At 41.9% G+C, this 18279-nt stretch overlaps 1 protein-coding gene and 1 long non-coding RNA gene across 3 annotated transcripts in view; both read right to left on the bottom strand.

Annotated features, from left to right (window-relative positions):
• Positions 1-18279, bottom strand: part of c15h10orf90 (chromosome 15 C10orf90 homolog) — a 169756-nt gene that overhangs the window by 111547 nt on the left and 39930 nt on the right. The gene's annotated exons all lie outside the window — the stretch shown is intronic.
• LOC116981054 overlaps positions 1-18279 on the bottom strand; it is a 30312-nt gene that overhangs the window by 7623 nt on the left and 4410 nt on the right. Inside the window, exons 2-3 of one of the 2 annotated variants that reach the window (XR_004414154.1) lie at positions 14106-14192; positions 1765-1772 (exon numbers count right to left, since the gene is read on the bottom strand). This is a non-coding gene — a long non-coding RNA (uncharacterized LOC116981054). Of the gene's footprint in view, positions 1-1764; positions 1773-14105; positions 14220-18279 lie in introns of those variants that run through there. The other variant, XR_004414153.1, reaches the window with a different exon arrangement.

The following is an 18279-nucleotide window of genomic DNA, read 5'->3' as shown; positions in this document are numbered from 1 at the left end:
GCAGCGTTCTAAAATCAATATACAGAACAACAGGAAGTGGTCAAGATCAGACTTTTAGTAATATAGATTTCGGCGTGCACTTTAAAGCTATTCCCTCTAGTTTTAGACTCCCCCGCACTACACTTGCGATAGTGCCCACCCCTGTAATTACAGTGAGCATTAGGTGGGTGGGAGGTGTTTGTGGGCAGGGTTATGCTGCTCATTAACCTGTCTATGCCTCATATAACCTTTTTTCTTTTTGCCTTATCATCCCCGTCATGCACCAGGATAGTCTTTCATGAGAGCTTCTTTCTCTAAAACTAATTCCAGAAATTCCCCCCTCTTCCTGGGCTTCCCACACACTGACAAGATCACAAAATGAACAACAGTCCCACTTTGGAGATATACATGTACTTCTCCAACTGGGTTTTGTTGATCCTACATTCAAAACAAGGGAACATTCATAAAATACAAGCTAACATTGACTCATAGCTTGTTAATTTAACAATAGAAATACTCAATTAAATTCTGCATTAATTTCAATGTCTGCCGGTCAGTAATATACTTAAATTTAATTTGCTCTGCTTTTTCTAGAGAGGAAGTACTTAGTAATTTTCCACGCAAGCAGACTAATTCAGTGTCACAACTGGACTTGATTAATTCAGTTTGTAGTGGTGGGAGGCAGCGACATGGGGTAAACAGAATATTTTGTTCTCGTACATATATTCATGTTAGGGTCCATGGATGTCACTGTATCCAATACAGTGAAGCTGTTAAATTCCATGTGGGATAAAGCAAATCAAAAATTGAGTGATCTCATAACATAACCATAAAGTGAAGCAAAACCATCTTGAAATAAAATATATTTCAAACATTATAATGTTCTGCCAAGGTACAAAACAGCTGTACTCACTAAGATCAGTTGGTGAATTAATGTATGCTTCGACAAAAATCCTGCTCAGATAGTATTAAAAATTTTTTAGATATACATGAGAGAATTTGTCTCCATAAAATGCTAAATCTGTTGCTCTTGCAATCGAGCCCTTAGGAGAAAGCGTTAGAACCCATACAGGAATATACGGATATAACACTAGAGAAACAAGGAATAACATTTCCTTATATGCAGATGATGTACTAATATATATTACAAAGTTAGAAACTAATATTCCAAATCTATTAAATTTAATAACTCAATTTGGTCAGTTCTCAGGATATAGAATTAATTGGAATAAAAGTGAAATCATGCCAATAATAAAACTCAATCTACATACATTATAACAATCCCCTTTTAAAATAGTTAAAGATAAATTTAAATACTTAGGAATCTATGTAACTAAGACATATACCTCTTTATTTAAACTAAATTTTCCACCCTTACTGAATAAACTACACAAGAATATTCAATACTGGAAAACACTTCCCATTTCAATGCTTGGTAGAATTAATGCTATAAAAATGATTTTTTTACCGCAACTGCTGTACCTATTTCAATTAATCCCGATATATAACCCAAAAACTTTTTTCAAAAAAGTCGACTCCATTGTTACAAGTTTTATCTGGGATTATAAGAATCATAGAATAAGTAAAAAACATTTATGTAAGTCAAAGATAAATGGAGGTTTGGCTTTGCCAAATTTCTTGTTTTATTTTTGGGCAGCCCATATTAAAAACATGAATTTCTGGCTGGAAGAAATGGATCAACAACCAGATTGGTTAAGGATGGAAAAGGAAGACTGTTTACCTTTTGAAATTGGACCGATCATATTTGCTACCACAAAACTGCACAAAAAAACCTATAAGGAAAACCCCATAATACATAGTGGAATACGAATTTGGAAACAATTTAAAAAAGTTTTAAAATTGAATAATATACCACTATGCCTTCCCATTGTAAATAATCCTTTATTCAAACCATCCTTTTTGGATAAGGGTTTCACACAATGGAAAAATTATGGAATTAAAAAGATTGGACATCTTTATGGGAAAGGCACTTTTCTTTCATTTCAGGAGTTACAACAGAATCATGGACTGCACTCAAATAATTTCTTCAGATATCTACAAATTAGAGATTATGTTAAATCTAACACACAAGTCTACAGGACTAGGGAACCAGAAATCCTTGATGAATGTTTGAACAAACATCCTAACACTGAAAAATTAATAGCTTATATTTATAACACTCTCCTAAACAACGAGGTACCACCGACAGAACCATATAGACACACATGGGAAAATGAATTAGGTCATCCTATAACGAAAGATTTGTGGGACGAAAGTTTACAACATATACATCAATGTTCGTTAAATGCCAGACATGTACAATTTAAAGTCTTACATAGATTACACTACTCTAAAATAAAACTAAATAGAATCTTCCCACAAATCTCTCCTATTTGTGATAAATGTCTACATCTTGATGCTAATTTAACACATACGTTTGCAAATTGTATAAAAATTAAAAATTTCTGGACTGATATTTTTTAAATAATTTCAGAAGTTATTAATATAAAACTGGATCCAAACTCAAAATTAATAATACTTGGAATATCAGAGCAAAGTTTAACACTCACAACAAGCCAAAGAAATTTCCTTGACTACAGTATAATAACCGGGAAAAAATTAACATTAAAATTTTGGAAAGGCCCTACGACCCCCACAATTAAAATGTGGATTGTGGAAATGTCGGAGACCCTATATCTAGAAAGAATTAGACTTGTCTTAATGGACAAACAAGAACTTTTTGATAAAATATGGGCTCCATTCATTAATTATCTGACGGGATAGATTGGCCCGGCACGAAAACCCAACTGAAACCTGAACTCAGGATTAGATGAAAAGTCATACTTTATAATCTACAAACCTATCTCCAATGACGTATTATAAGTAATCCATTCCACCTTTTTTGTTTTTTTTTATATTTGTAACTCTTTTTTCTCTCTTTCTCTCTTTTTCTATATTAAAAAAAACATTAGAAGCAGAAGTAATCAACAATTGAAAATTTTAATAATGTATGACTGATGTATATGAAAAGTTTTTTTACTATAATATGTAACTATACTTTATAATATGTCTACTTCTAATAAAAATATATATATTTTTTTTTTAATTTAAAAATGCATTTAATCTGTATTAAAAGTAATGCATTTTCAAAATAATCTTCCTTTCATATTCAATGAAAAAGCATGAAATATAATATAAATGGAAAGGAATACTAATGGTGAAAATTTTTTTTTTTAATGTTTCATTGGAAAATTGACGAGAACAACTGCATTCATTTGCAGTTGACTATAAAATACTAAAATGTTGTCAGTCTACCAGCCTGCTTTTCAATACTAATGTATTTTATTCAATTTAAAAATCAGGAATATAATGAAGATAACCAAATCACCTTTCAAGCAGTTTTATGGATAGATTAATGGTTTAATTATTGGATTCCTTTGCAATTAGTTGCTTCCAATGACAGGTTAATCAAATCTATGCAATTGAAGTTCCAAAAGTCACATTAAAATTTTCATTTCAAAGGTTTTTGATGGTGGCAATTTTTTTCCCTTGTTCTTCTTTCCTTCATTCCTAAAATTATGAATTCTCTCTGAAGTATATCTCAGAAAAGAGTTGGTTGCATTTTGATCCCTCACCCACGTAACCATTCCTGACTTCTGAGCCTCAAGATTGAGAGCTTACCTTGAGGATTGGGCTTCAAAAATGAATCATATCCTCACATAAAATGGTATATCTGTCAGGAGTCACTGAGAGCACTTTATCTCCAGATATCAATAGATTTCATTGGCTTTGAAACCTGTCATTAGAAGTAGCTAATTACAAAATAATCCAATAATTAAACTATGAATTTGAACATAAAACTGCTCGAAAGGAGATGAGGAGGAATTTATTTAGTCAGAGGGTAGTGAATGTGGAATTCATTGTCACAGATGGTTGTGAAGGCAAATTCTTTGGGTATTTTTAAAGGGGACTAGACTAAGTGGGACCCGTTGGGTCCCAGTCACATGGGATGCCTGGTTCCCCCCAAAGCAACCCATTCCCCAACGCAATATTCCACCACTCACCTGTTCCCCCAACGCAACCCATTCTCCCAAAGCAATGTTCCACCACCCTGGGGAGGGGGTGTGGGGGTGGGGGGGATAGTGGGGGAGGGGGGTTGGGGAGGGAGGGGGTGTGTGGGGGAGGGGGATGTGTGGTGGGGGGGGTTGGAGGAGCGGTGTGGTGGAGGGGGGGGGTATGGGGGAAGGGGGTGTCGGGGAGGTTTCTGGTGTGGGGGATGGGTTGTGGGGGAGGATTCTGATGTGGGGAATGGGGATTGTGGGGTATGGAGGAGGGGCGTGTGGGGGAGGGGGTTGTGGGGGAGGAGGTTGTGGGGGAGGAGGTTGTGGGGGAGGAGGTTGTGGGGGAGGAGGTTGTGGGGGAGGGGGGGATGGGGGAGGGGGGACTTGGGGGAGGGGGAACCTTCAAAACTTTCATAACATTTGTACTATTTCACCGATCGGAACAAAACTTATTTGACTTGCAGCCGAGGAGAACGGTAAGTAAGGCGGTGAAAAATCGTACCGCTATGGGGGATCGTTTTTGCGCAAATGTAATTACTACGCAGACAGGGAGTGGTCAAGATGAGAGTTTTAGTAATATACTAAACTAAGGGAGTTCACACGGGAGGGCTGGTCCCCCAATGCAATATTCCACCTCCCCACCAATTCCAATATTGGTGGCCAGTGAGGGGGGGGGGGGGGGGCTTTCTAGAGTACTAGTATGGGTGTTGTGGGACAAAGGGACTGGTTACCAGAGAGCTGGTATGGATATTGTGGGCCAAATGGATTATTGGGCTGGCAGCTCGGTCACTCAGGCCTGGTGGGCTGGCACCTCAGAAACGGCCAGAAATCCTGCTCAAAACAGGTGAGAGACTGTGAGTGAGATGGGGGAGAGGGTGCAGAATCAATTTTAGACATTTTTCATCTTTTTCTGCAGATCACAACAATGATGGAGGAAAGTCTATCCTGGCCTGGATCTCACAGGGAGCCAATGAAGGGAGGTAGAAAAATACTGGGGTGAGGTTTAATACTTGCAGGGGGAATACTTACTGATGAGGTGAAAGGACTCCTCCTGGGCTAGTCCAGGCCTCATGGGTCGAAGGGGCTCTTTAAACAAAATCTGAGTGAAATCTCAGTGAATTTTTCTGGACTTTTCCTGGCCGGGCAAGGGCCTTTTGGGCCAATATGCTCCTACGGCTAATACGGGCATTTTGGGTAAAAGGGACTGGTTTCTTGGCTAATAGAGGCCTTGTGGGCCGAAATTTATTGTTTCAGGCAGGCCAAACAAATCTTTCCATTTAAATTCCATTTCCATTTCAAGAACAGGGCAGGCCAAACAACTCATTTCATTTCATTTCCATTTCCATTTTTGCATTGCCATTTCAAGCACAGGGCAGGCCAAACAACTCATGGCATTGTCATTTCATTTCCATTTTGCATTGCAGTCTCAAGCACAGGGCAGGCCAAACAACTCATGGCATTGTCATTTCATTTCCATTTTGCATTGCAGTCTCAAGCACAAGGCAGGCCAAACAACTCATGGCATTGTCATTTCATTTCCATTTTGCATTGCAGTCTCAAGCACAGGGCAGGCCAAACAACTCATGGCATTGTCATTTCATTTCCATTTTGCATTGCAGTCTCAAGCATAGGGCAGGCCAAACAACTCATGGCATTGTCATTTCATTACCATTTTGCATTGCAGTCTCAAGCACAGGGCAGGCCAAACAACTCATGGCATTGTCATTTCATTTCCATTTTGCATTGCAGTCTCAAGCACAAGGCAGGCCAAACAACTCATGGCATTGTCATTTCATTTCCATTTTGCATTGCAGTCTCAAGCATAGGGCAGGCCAAACAACTCATGGCATTGTCATTTCAATTTCATTTTGCATTGCTGTCTCAAGCACAGGGCTGGCCAAACATTTCATGGCATTGTCATTTCATTTCCATTTTGCACTGCAGTCTCAAGCACAGGGCAGGCCAAACAACTTATGGCATTGCCATTTCATTTCCATTTTGCATTGCAGTCTCAAGCACAGGGCAGGCCAAACAACTCATGGCATTGTCATTTCATTTCCATTTTGCATTGCAGTCTCATGTACAGGGCAGGCCATACAACTCATGGCATTGTCATTAACGGCTAACAAATCATTTATTGCAAGTACATTGCAGACTCACATTTCATTTGATTCACAGCTTAGAATCACAGTTGTGGCCTCTCCCTCGCAATCTTCCAGAGTGACTGACTCACGTCCAGGCAACCAGGGTTTAAAAGTTCTGCCCCGCCCCCCCCAGAAGGGGCGTTACCTTCATCATGGTGATTGACAGGCAAGAGGACCAATCAGCTGATCTAAGATTTTTTTAACACTCATAACTTTTTTATTTTTCATCGATCGGAAAAATCCTCAGGCTGCCTCAGCGGAGGAGGACTGTGAGTAAGATGGCCCAAAATAATAGCGATATAGGGTAGCATTTTTTCTAAAATCAATATACAGCGCAGACAGGAAGTGGTCAAGATGAGACTTTTAGTTATATAGATATAGATATTGACAGGCATTTGATTAGTATGGGTGTTAAAGGTTACAGGGAGAAGGCAGGAGAATGGGGTGGATAGGGAAAGGTAGATCAGCCATGATTAAATGGTGGAGTAGACTCAATGGGTTGGACCCTAATTCTGCTCCACTGACATGAATTTATGTACTTATCATTCTATTATCTGGATGACCTACCTCATCAAGTAGGTCAACTTAGTACAGGTGGCATTTATATATTTAATCAAAATATGGGCAAATCATTTAATTTGAATGAATGAATGAATGAATGAATGAATGAATGAATGAATGAATGACTGAATGAATGAATGAATGAATGAATGAATGAATGAATGAATGACTGAATGAATGAATGAATGAATGAATGAATGAATGAATGAATGAATGAATGAATGTTTATTGGCCAAGTATTCACATATAAGGAATTTGCCTTGGTGCTCCGCCTGCAAGTGACAACATGACATTCAGTGACAGTTTGGAATAACACATAAAACATTAAACATTAATAATAAAAAATTATCGATTAAACATGTGAATTAAATTTGAGACTGATTGCCCTTGAAATCAAGGCAGCATTTGACCAAGTATGTCATAGTCATTGAGTCATACAGTGTGAAAACCGGCCCTTCAGCCCAACTTGCTCACACCAACCAACATGTCCCATCTACACTAGTCCCACTTGCCTGCATTTGGCTCATATCCCTCTAAACCTGCCCTATCCATGTACTTGTCCAAATGTTTCTTAAACGTCACGATACTATCTGCCTCAACTACCTCTTCTGGCAACTCGTTCCATACACCCGCCACCCTCTGTGTGAAAACGTTACTCCTCAGGTTCCTATTAAATCATTCCTCCTTCATCTTAAACCTATGTCCTCTGGTTCTTGAATCCCCTACTTTGTGCAAGAGACTCTGTGTGTCTACCTGATCAATTCCTCTCATGATTTTGTACACCTCCGTAAGACCATCCGTCATCCTTCTGCGCTCCAAGGAATAGTCCTAGCCTGCTTAACCTTTCCCTATGGGTCAGGCCCTCGAGTCCTGGCAACATCCTCGTGAATTTTCCCTGCACCCTTTTTAGCTTCACAACATCTTTCCTATAACATGGAGCCCAAAACGGAACACAATACTCTAAATACAGCCTCACCAATGTCTTGTATAACTGCAACATGACCTCCCAACTTCTATACTCAATACACTGACTGATGAAGGCCAATGTACAAAAAGCCTTTTTGACCACCCAATCTACCTGTAGTGGCACTTTCAACGAATTATGTACCTGCACTCCTAGATCCCCCGCTGCACAACACTCCCCAGAGCTTTACCTACCATTCACTGTGTAGGTCCTGCCCATATAACTTCCCTAATGCAACACCTCGTATTTCTCTATATTAAGTTCCATCAACCATTCCTCAGCCCACGTGCCCAACAATCAAGATCCTGCTGCAATTTTTGACATTTCTTCAAGGAGATCTGATAAAAATGAAGCCAATGGGGAATTAAAATAAATCTCTCCACTACATACTACAATTATATGTGCCCCTTGTGTGACTGAACCTGGAATATTGTGTACAACTAGCTTCGCTATCTAAGGAAGTATGTAATCATCATTGAGGGAGTGCAAGGTTTACCACATTAATTCCTAGAAGGAATAAATTCTCCTGGGCATCCCAAGAGGAGAGATTAAGCAGATTGGATCAATGCTGTCTTGAGATCAAAAGGATGAGAGGTGATCTAATTAACAAATATATAATTCTTTGTGGACTTGATTTATTGATTTGTTCTGAGAAAATATTTCATTAAATGAAATTTTGTAAATCGATAAGGTTGGACAAATCATAGCGTGGGTAGTTCAATGCAGTGTATTTCTCTGCTCAGAGAGTGGTGCAGTAATCATTATTATGGAGTATAGCTTCACGAATTAAAGATACCCACTCCTCAGCTTCAGAGAATAATATTGTAATATTGAAAATTCATCAACTAAACATTTGTAAATTGAAGAAAAACTATAGAAACACTGGGAAAGGTGAAGAGAAAATTTAGAAGAATAAAAGCAGAAATGAAAATGGGTGAGGTATCAAAATACAACCAATTCTTTTCTGAGATAAACTTTAGAGATAATTCGTATCACTGAAGGGTAAATGGTCTCTTTTCTCTTGAAAGTGGTTATTTGATGGAGGTTTGAAAAACGATGAAGTATTTTAACAGTGGATACAGATAAACTGTTTCCATTTCTTGGAAGGAACATAATTAGAAGCTGTCAATATGATTGTATAATTAGAAGCTGTACAATATGATATATATGAAGTAATCAATAAGAAATAGTCACCAAAAAAATAATAGAAGACATAGAACAAAGCAGAGTGCAACATGCACAGGCCCTTTGGCCTAGGATGTCTGTGTCAAAAATGATGCCGAATTAAACTCCCTTCAACCTGCACATGATCCATATTCCTCCATTCTTTCCATAGTCCTGTGCCTATCTAAAAGCTCCATAAACACTTCTATCTCATCTGTTACCTCAACACCTCTGGCAGCGTATTCCATACATAATAAATAATAATAAATAAATAAATAAAATAGATAAATAGATAAACAAATAAATAAATAAATAAATAAATAAATAGTAGTAGACCCCCCTCAGTCATGACTGTCCATGTGTGATGCATCCTAGTTTGTTGGATGAAAGCCTGTGCGATGTCATATGGGGGACAGGCTGTTGCCCATGCAGCACGTCCCCCCTCTCCACGTCACTGATCGACGCAAAGGAACAGCAGGGCCATTACAGTTTGACACCAGCACCGTCGCAGGAGCTGCCAGGGCGAGGTTGGCGACAACAACGAACTGCCTGAGGGACTCTGGATTTTCTTGAGGTTTACTCCTGGAGCCTTTTCCATGACTGGATATGGCCACAAGGCCATGGAGGTTTTAAATCAGAGTTTTCCCTCTTCTAGATGGACTACCTTCTCAGGCTGACATGCCCCATCTGCCCAAGACTCGTGGGGGTGGGAGCGTCTACCTTCCCGTGCAGGTCTATAGCACCTACCCATAATAAATAGATGAGTAAATAAATAGATCCATAATAAAAAACTTGCCCCGCACATCTCCTTTAATTTTTTTCTCTGTGGTCTTATATGCCCTCTAGAATTTAACAGTGCTACCTTGGGAAATAGGTTCCGATTTTCTAACCTGTCGATGCCTCTCATCATTTTATAAACATCTAAAAGGTCTCCTCCCAGCCTCTGATGTCTAGAGGAAACAATCTAGGTTTATCCAACCTCTCCTTATAGTGAATCCAGAGAGAATCTTGGTAAACATCTGCTCACCCTCTCCAATGCCTTTATATCCTTTCAGTAATAGGGACACCAGAACTGCACACAATATTCCAAATATAGCCTCCTCAAAGTTTTATAAAGCTGCAATACGACTTCCTAACTTCTGCTCAATGCCTCGACTAATGGAGGCAAGCACACCATACAACTTTTTAATCTCTTTATCTACTTGTGTTGTGGCCTTCAGGGAGCTATGGACTTAGATCTCAAGATCTCTCTGTACATCCATGGTGTTAAGACTCTTGTCATTAGCTATATAGTTTCTCCTTACATTTGACCTCCCAAAGTGCAAAACCTCATAAATGCTCAGATTTAACTCAAACTGCTATTTTTCCACCTATATCTGGAACTGAGTTATATCCTGCTGTATCCTTTCACACCATCCTCACTGTTGGCAACTCCGCCAATTCTTGAGTAATCTGCAAACTTACTTACCAACATTTTCAGCCAAGTCAATTATATATCGCAAACAGCAGAAGGTACAGTATTGATCCATGTCAACACCACGAGGCACATACCTCCAGCCAGACACCTTACAACACTATCCTCTGTCTTCTATGCAAAAGCAACTGAATCCACACTTCAAAGTCATGGCTCCGTACAATTTAATCTTTTGGATTAGCCTACCATTGGGGACCTTTTTAAATCCCCTACTAAAGTTCATATAGACGACAGTCACTGCCCTATCCTCATCAGCTACCTTCTTCATCTCCACAAAAACCTAAATCATGTTGGTAAAGCATGAGTTGCCCTGGACAAAGCCTTGCTGAGTGGCCCTAATTAGACAATTCTCTTCTAAAAGTGAGTAAATCATAACCTTAATAATCTCTCCGATAGCTTTCCTACCACTGACATGAAGCTCACCAGCCTATAATTCCCTAAACCTCTCTATCATTGTCACGACCACCCCCACCTCAAGCCCTCCTCCTCCTCCTCCGGCTCCAGGATGCTCGCACCACCCCCACCCCGAAACCCCCCACCTTAAGCCCTCCTCCTCCTCCGGCTCCAGGTCGCTCACCACCCCCCCCCCAACAGCCCCTGCCTCAAGCCTCCCGCTCACCCGGCTCCAGGATGCTCACCACCCCGACAGCCCCCTGCCTCAAGTACAACTTAATCGCTGCCCTGCTGGAGAACACGGGGCCGGCAGGTTTACATCGAGATCCTGCGGAGGTGAGGAGGGAGTTTGGGGGGGATTGAGGGAGAGGAGGAGGTAGGAAGGGAGAGGGAGGGGAAAGTGGGGGAGATGAGGAGGGAGAGTGGGGGAGGAGGGGGGATAGAGGGAGAGGACGGGGTAGGGAGGGGAAAGGTGTTATGGTGGGAGGGAGGGAATGACTGAGGATAGTGGAAAGGAGAGGTGAGGGAGGGAGTGGGGGAGGAGAGGAGGACATGGGAAAGAAGAGGGAGGGTGATGAGGAGGGGGATGGAGTGCTGGGGGATGAGGGGGGATGGAGGAGGATAGGGGTAGGAAGAGGGATGGCGAGGCGCAGTTGGGGGGGGGGGTTGTCATAATGGCTAGGCAAAGTTGGGGAGGGTTTCTGTGACTCGGGTCACAACAGGATCTCTGCCGTCACAGCGGGAACCCCCTCAGCCATGCCTGCGCAGTTGGGGGCTATGGATGAGTGGTGGAATATTGCGTTGGCAGAACGGGACCCAACAGGTCCCACTTGGTCTAGTAAATATTAAAATGTACATAACCCGGGTCCATACTACCCAAATACAGTGTGTCATATTATTGAGCCAAACATTTACGGGGAATAATTTCAAAAAGATGAAAGTCAATGGAGTTAATTAATAACAAATAAATATTGAATAGCTTGCGAATCTCAATTCCTGATCATCAAAAAGTCATTGATTAGATTTAAAACAACTCTCCATTGATTGTTTAGTGTATTTTTAAACCATGCTCAAGTTTTCAAATACCAGAGGTAGCCTAAAAGAAAAAAGAAATTGAGCAGCACTTCATAGCTTTGGCTGATGGCCAACCAACTGTTTAAATCTCCTCAACTATTGCAGAGAAAACAAAGACCCACAGCATTTAATGAACCAAGTATGCACCTGGTGGCAAGTACAAATAAAGCAAGCATGAACTTTGTCCCTTTCTGTGCTTAGTGGCAAATCATAGCTTTCAAAATTAATTTAGAGTTAAATGTAAGATGCTGCTCTCAGCTCTTGTCAGCTGTTAAATAACACTGTTTACTGAGAATTAACACAGCTCAGCACTGCTCTGCTCGAAGCTCCAGCTTTTGATTTGACAGCAAGACATTATCGGACTATTATTCTTACATGTTGTGATCATTTGTTTATAATGATCATTTGGGACCTGTCCAAATCGATGACCATAACTTGATTCCAATCTGACACACTATAAAAATTCCCAGAAATCTGACATATACACATGAAGAATGAAAATCTGTCATGATAACCCATAAATCTGGCTACAGGCTTTTTTAGCAACTGAAAATCATCCTAAGAGAAAAACGGTATGCAATCAACACGTTCACAGTAACTGCAGTTCATCATTGACCATGGCAAGTGTCAACAATTAGCATTGACTATTCACAAGTGAGAAAATATCCTCCAAGTTCTAAGCTAGTGGTTCTTTATATTTCATAGTAATGCTGTGCTTGAGAGTTTAATGTTCCTCAGATAGGTAATGCAATAATCTGTACTAATTAAGACCATGTTCTGTCCCTTACAAATTACAGCTTCACTACCTGGATCCAATTGGCATTAAATTAATGTTCAAATGATCTCAATGAATGTTTCAATTTAATAACCCCTTTCCTTAGTTATTTCAAATAATCACACACAGCTCTATTGGTCTGCCCTAGTTCTATAGATGTGGACTCTGCTCTCCTTTACACTTACCACCACATTCCCATTTACTCCCACACCTATTTGGTGCAAAAGGATTAAATGGGGCAGAATTTGTTAGATGCATCCCAGAGGGTTTCCTAAAACAGTATGTGGACAGTCCAATCCAAGGAGTGACTGTACTGGACTTTGTGTTGGGAAATGAGCCTGGCCTCATGACCAGTGTCTCAGTGGATTTGGGGATTGTGATCACAACTCCATAGGTTTTAAGATTGTTTGCAATAGGGATAGGTCTGGACCTTAGGGGAAGGTATTAAATGGGCAAAGGCAGATTACAAAGTTTTTAGGCAGGAGCTTGGGAGAGTAAATTAGGAACAGTTGTTATTGGGTAAATCGGCCTCTGCCATGTGGGAGTCCTTCAACGGCCAATTGATCAAAGTTCAGGACTGGCATGTTCCAGTAAGGAGAGGGATGAGGATGGCAAGGTAAGGGAACACCATGTACACCATGAGGATGACCAAAGAGGTTTATATTTGGTCAAAAAGAAAAAAAAGTGCATGTAAGGTTTATAAAGATGAAATCAGAGGCTAAAGGGGCAATAAAATGGCTTTGGTGAGTCGGTCAAAGGAAACTCCCAAGGCTTTTTATGCCGACATTAATAACAAGAGGGTAACCAGAGAGAAGATAGGACCGCTCAAGGTTAAAGAGGGAATTCATGCTTGAAGTCAAAGAATATATGCGAGGTACTAAACAAATACATTGCATCTGTTTTCACCAAGGAGAACAGTGAGATCAGTGTGGAGATTACAATAATGCAAGGGGAGTTTGAGATAAAGTAGATGATGCTGTCGCCATTGAAGAGCATTACGGTGGATAAAGCCCCAGGACCTGACGGGATCTATCCCAGTACAAGAGAGGAGATTAAAGGAGCCTTGGGAAAGATCTCTGCATTTTCGCTAGCCTCAGGCAAGGTCCCAGAGGACTGGAGAGTAGCAATGTAAAGATGCTAAAGCAACAGAGTGGTAGACAAAAATGCTGGAGAAACTCAGCGGGTAAGGCAGCATCTATGGAACAAAGGAATAGGTGACGTTTTAGGTCAAGACCCTTCTTCAAACTGATGTGGGGTTGGGGGGGGGGGAGAAGAAAGGAAGCGGCGGAGCCAGTGAGCTGTAGGAGAGCTGGGAAGGGGAGGGGAAAGAGGGAAAAAGCCAGGACTACCTGAAATTGAAGAAGTCAATGTTCATAGCGCTGCGGTGTAAACTACCCAAGCGAAGTATGATGTGCTGCTCCTCCAATTTACGGTGGGCCTCACTCTGGCCATGTAGGAGGCCCAGGACAGAAAGGTTGGATTCAGAATGGGAGGGGGAGTTGAAATGCTGAGCCACCGGGAGATCAGGTTGGTTATTGCGAACTGAGCAGAGGTGTTGGGTGAAGCGATTACCAAGCCTACATTTGGTCTAACCGATGTACAGCTGACACCTAGAGCAGTGGATGCAATAGATGAGTTATCCCAGTGGGTGACCTTAACTTCTGCAAAATTGGCCACAACTTGCTCAGTGCTAAAGGCTTATATGGGGCAGAATTTGGTAGGTCTATTGAAGAGAGTTTTTGAAACCGTATGTGAACTTGAGAAGGGAACATACTGGACCTTGTGGTGGGAACAAACCTGGCCAGGTATCTAATGTTCAGTGGAAGAGCATTTTAGGGATAGTGAATCTAGGTGAATTTTGGGGATTTATTCACATTAAGGTGAATAAATCACCATATCCTGAAGGCATCTATACCAGGTTATTGAGAAAGTCTAGAGAGGAGATTAAAGGAACCTTGATGAAAATCTTTGCATCTTTTCTAGCCACTGGTCAGGTCCTGAGGGATTGGAGAGTAGCTAATGTTATTTATTTCTTTAAGAAGGGAGTTGTAGAAATAATCCAGGGAATTATAGCCAGTGAGGCTCACGTCAGCAGTATGGAGGTTAGGAAGATTATTTTTTTAGATAGGATTTACTCCCATTTGGAAATGCATGGAGAGTCGGCATCGATTTGTACCTGCCAAACCATGTCTTACTAAGTTGATTGAATTTTTTGAGGAGGTAATGAAGATTGTTGATAAGGGTACGGCAGTGGATGTTATCTACATGGATTTTAGTAAGGAATTTGATGGTCGCCCATAGTCGGCTGATCCAGAAAATTAAGGTGTACAGGATTCACAGTACTTGGTAGTATTGTCTCAGAACTGGCTTATTAATAAAAGACACAGAGCCGTGGTGGAAGCATTATTCAAGCTGAATGTATGTGGTTATTGAAGTTCCACAGGAATCTGTGCCGGGACCTCTGTTGTTTGTGATCTATATTACTAAAAGTCTGATCTTGACCACTTCCTGGTGTTCTGTATATTGATTTTAGAAAAAACGCTGCCACTTACGGCTGTGATTTCTTGGCCATCTTACTCAGAGTCCTCCTCCGCTGCGCAGGACAAGAGGATTTTTCCCATCGATGAAAAATAAAAGAGTTATTCCTGTTTAAAAAATGTTGAGATTCTCTCTCCAGAGGGACTATAAAACTCGGAAGTGTTGAGTGCCTCAGTCAGTCTCTGCAAGATCGGGGAATGAAAGGGTCACGTCTCTCAGTCTCAGCTGTGAATAACACTGAACACATGTCTACTAAACTGTGAGTGTGGTTTTGCTGACCTTGAATGCCCTTAATGTGGTTTGAAAATGAAAATGTGGTTGGTTTGAAATAAAGCACAGCAAATGGTTGGTGGTGGTTGGTTTGAAATAAAGCACAGGAAATGGTGGTTGGTGGTGGTTGGTTTGATATAAAGCACTGCAAATGGTGGTTGGTTTGAAATAAAGCACTGCAAATGGTGGTTGGTTTGAAGTAAATAACTTGAATTTGGGGGCCTTGCACCCTGCTTGAAGTGGCATGAAACTGCACTTGAATTTTGTGGCCTTGCACCCTGCTTGAAGTGGCATGAATCTGCACTTGAATTTGGTGGCCCTGCATCCTGCTTGAAGTGGTTGGAAACTGCACTTGAGTTTGGTGACCCTGCACCCTCCTTGAAGTGGTAGGAAACTGTACTTGAATTTGGTGGCCTTGCACCCTGCATGAAGTGGTATGAAACTGCACTTGAATATGGTGGCCTTGCACCCTGCTTGAAGTGGTTGGAAACTGCACTTGAGTTTGGTAGCCCTGCACCCTCCTTGAAGTGGTAGGAAACTGCACTTGAATTTAGTGGTACACAAAAATGCTGGAGAAACTCAGCGGGTGCAGCAGCATCTATGGAGCGAAGGAAATAGGCAACGTTTCAGGCCGAAACCCGTCTGAAGAAGGGTTTTGGATTTTCCAGCATCTGCAGTTCCTTCTTAAACACTTGAATTTAGTGGCCTTGCACCCTGCATTAAGTGGTATGAAACTGCACTTGAATTTGGTGGCCTTGCACCCTGCTTGAAGTGGTATGAAACTGCACATGAATTTGATGACCTTGCAACCTGCTTGAAATGGTAGGAAACAGCATTTGAATTTGGTGGTACACAAAATTGCTGGGGAAACTCAGCGGGTGCAGCAGCATCTATGGAGCGAAGGAAATAGGCGACGTTTTGGGCCGAAACCCTTCTTCAGAATTTGGTGGCTTTGCACCCCGCTTGAAATGGAATTTCAAGGAATAGCCGTGAGTTAACTGACAGCCCTCCAGCCGTGAGTGAGCTGCCAGCACATCAGGCTTGAGTGACTGAACTGTCAATAAAAATAAAATAAAATAAAAACTCTGATCCTGAAAATATCTTGGATATAAAAGTGAAGACTCCAGAACTAACTGCTCCTCTTGCCAAGCAGTTCTAGAGTAAAATCTACATTAATATCAGAAACATTCTCTGCTTTCAATTTAATAATAAATTCTTAATCTGTTTCTGTATACTACCTCAATGTCACAAGCGCTAACATGTTGTAAATACAGGTCTAAGGCTGTCTATAAATACACAAGTTCACAATTTATAGCAGTAGAATTAGGCCATTCGGCCCATCGAGTCTGCTCCGCCATTCAATGGTGGCTGATCTCTGCCTCCTAATCCCATTTTCCTGCCTTCTCCCCACCCTTGACGCCAGTTCTAATCAAAACATTTTTTATCTCTGCCTTTAAAATATCCACTGACTTGGCCTCCACAACCCTCTGTGGCAATGAGTTCCACAGATTAACTGCCCTCCGACTAAAGAAGTTCTTCCTCACCTCCTTTCTAAAAGAGCTCCCTTTAATTCTGGTCATAGACTCTCCCACTAGCGGAAACATCCTTTCTACATCCACTCTATCTACAGTATGCCTTTCATTATTCTGTAAGTTTTAATGAGTCCCCCCCCCCCCCCCTTAACCTTCTAAACTTCAGTGAATTGAGGCCTAGTGCTGTCAAGCGCTCATCATATGCTATGCTAAATTCACCAATAGCACCACTGTGGTTTGCCATATCACGATTGGTGAAGTGCCAGTGTAAAGGGGAGAGAGACAACACCTGGCTGAGTGGTGCTGCAACAACAGCTTCTCGCTTAATGCTAACTGAAATGGAACTGATCCTTGACTTCATAAAGAGGATGTCCAGAGTCCAATAATGAACTTTATTTCAGACTAGACAAGGGACATTAAATAAGAAACATTGTAAATAAGAAACATTGTAAACCTCCCCGCAACTTCACACACACTAGGCCTTATCCCCCCCTGGCACTCCCTCGCCTGCCCCCTCACTACAAAGTCTCCCCCCCTCCTATGCCCCTCTCCCCTGGCCCCGCACTCCCTCTCCTCGCTGCCCCGGGCCGCACACTCCCTCTCCTCTCTGCCCCGGACCCCACACTCCCTCTCCCGCTGCCCCGGACCCCACACTCCCTCTCCCACTGCCCCAGGCCGCGCACTCCCTCTCCTCTCTGCCCCGGACCCCACACTCCCTCGCCCGCTGCCCCGGGCCGCACACTCCCTCTCCCCTGGCCCCACACTCCCTCTCCAGCTGCCCGGACCCCACGCTCCCTCTCCCCGCTGCAGATCCAATCTTTGGCCGGAAGCAAGATGGCGGAGCAAGATGGCGGAACAAGATGGCGGGGGCAGGTTGCTAAAATGAGTCATATAATCACCCATGAATCCGCCCATGAGCGTACTACACGTTTGCGTGAGAGTAACCCATCTTGCTCTGCTATAAGATCTTTGCACCCCACCATCAGAAGCATCCAACTGCCTCAAGAAGGTGGCATTTACAGTATCTTCAAGGATAACCACTTTCCAAGCCATACCATCGGGCAAGAGGGATAGAAAACTGAAGTCTCACGCCACCGGGTTCAGGAACAGCTACTTTCCTGCATCTATCACTCACTGAAGCGACAGGCACAATCCTAACCCCGTCCCACGATGCAAGTTTACCCAAGAGCTCTCCCAAGTTTTTTTAAAAAATCAATCTCGTGGTAAGTACGTAGAATGTACGTAGCGGCTACGTCGGAGCTCGTGGATGTCTCGGAGCGGCTCGTAATGCTAATGGCAGGTACTCAGGAAACGCGGTAACTCGTGAAGTTTTTTCAACACTGTGAAAAT

Source organism: Amblyraja radiata, chromosome 15, assembly GCF_010909765.2.
Source record: "Amblyraja radiata isolate CabotCenter1 chromosome 15, sAmbRad1.1.pri, whole genome shotgun sequence".
NCBI classification, from domain to species: Eukaryota; Metazoa; Chordata; class Chondrichthyes; order Rajiformes; family Rajidae; genus Amblyraja; species Amblyraja radiata.
Note: the sequence above shows the minus strand (reverse complement) of the source record. Positions and strands in the feature narration are given on the sequence as shown.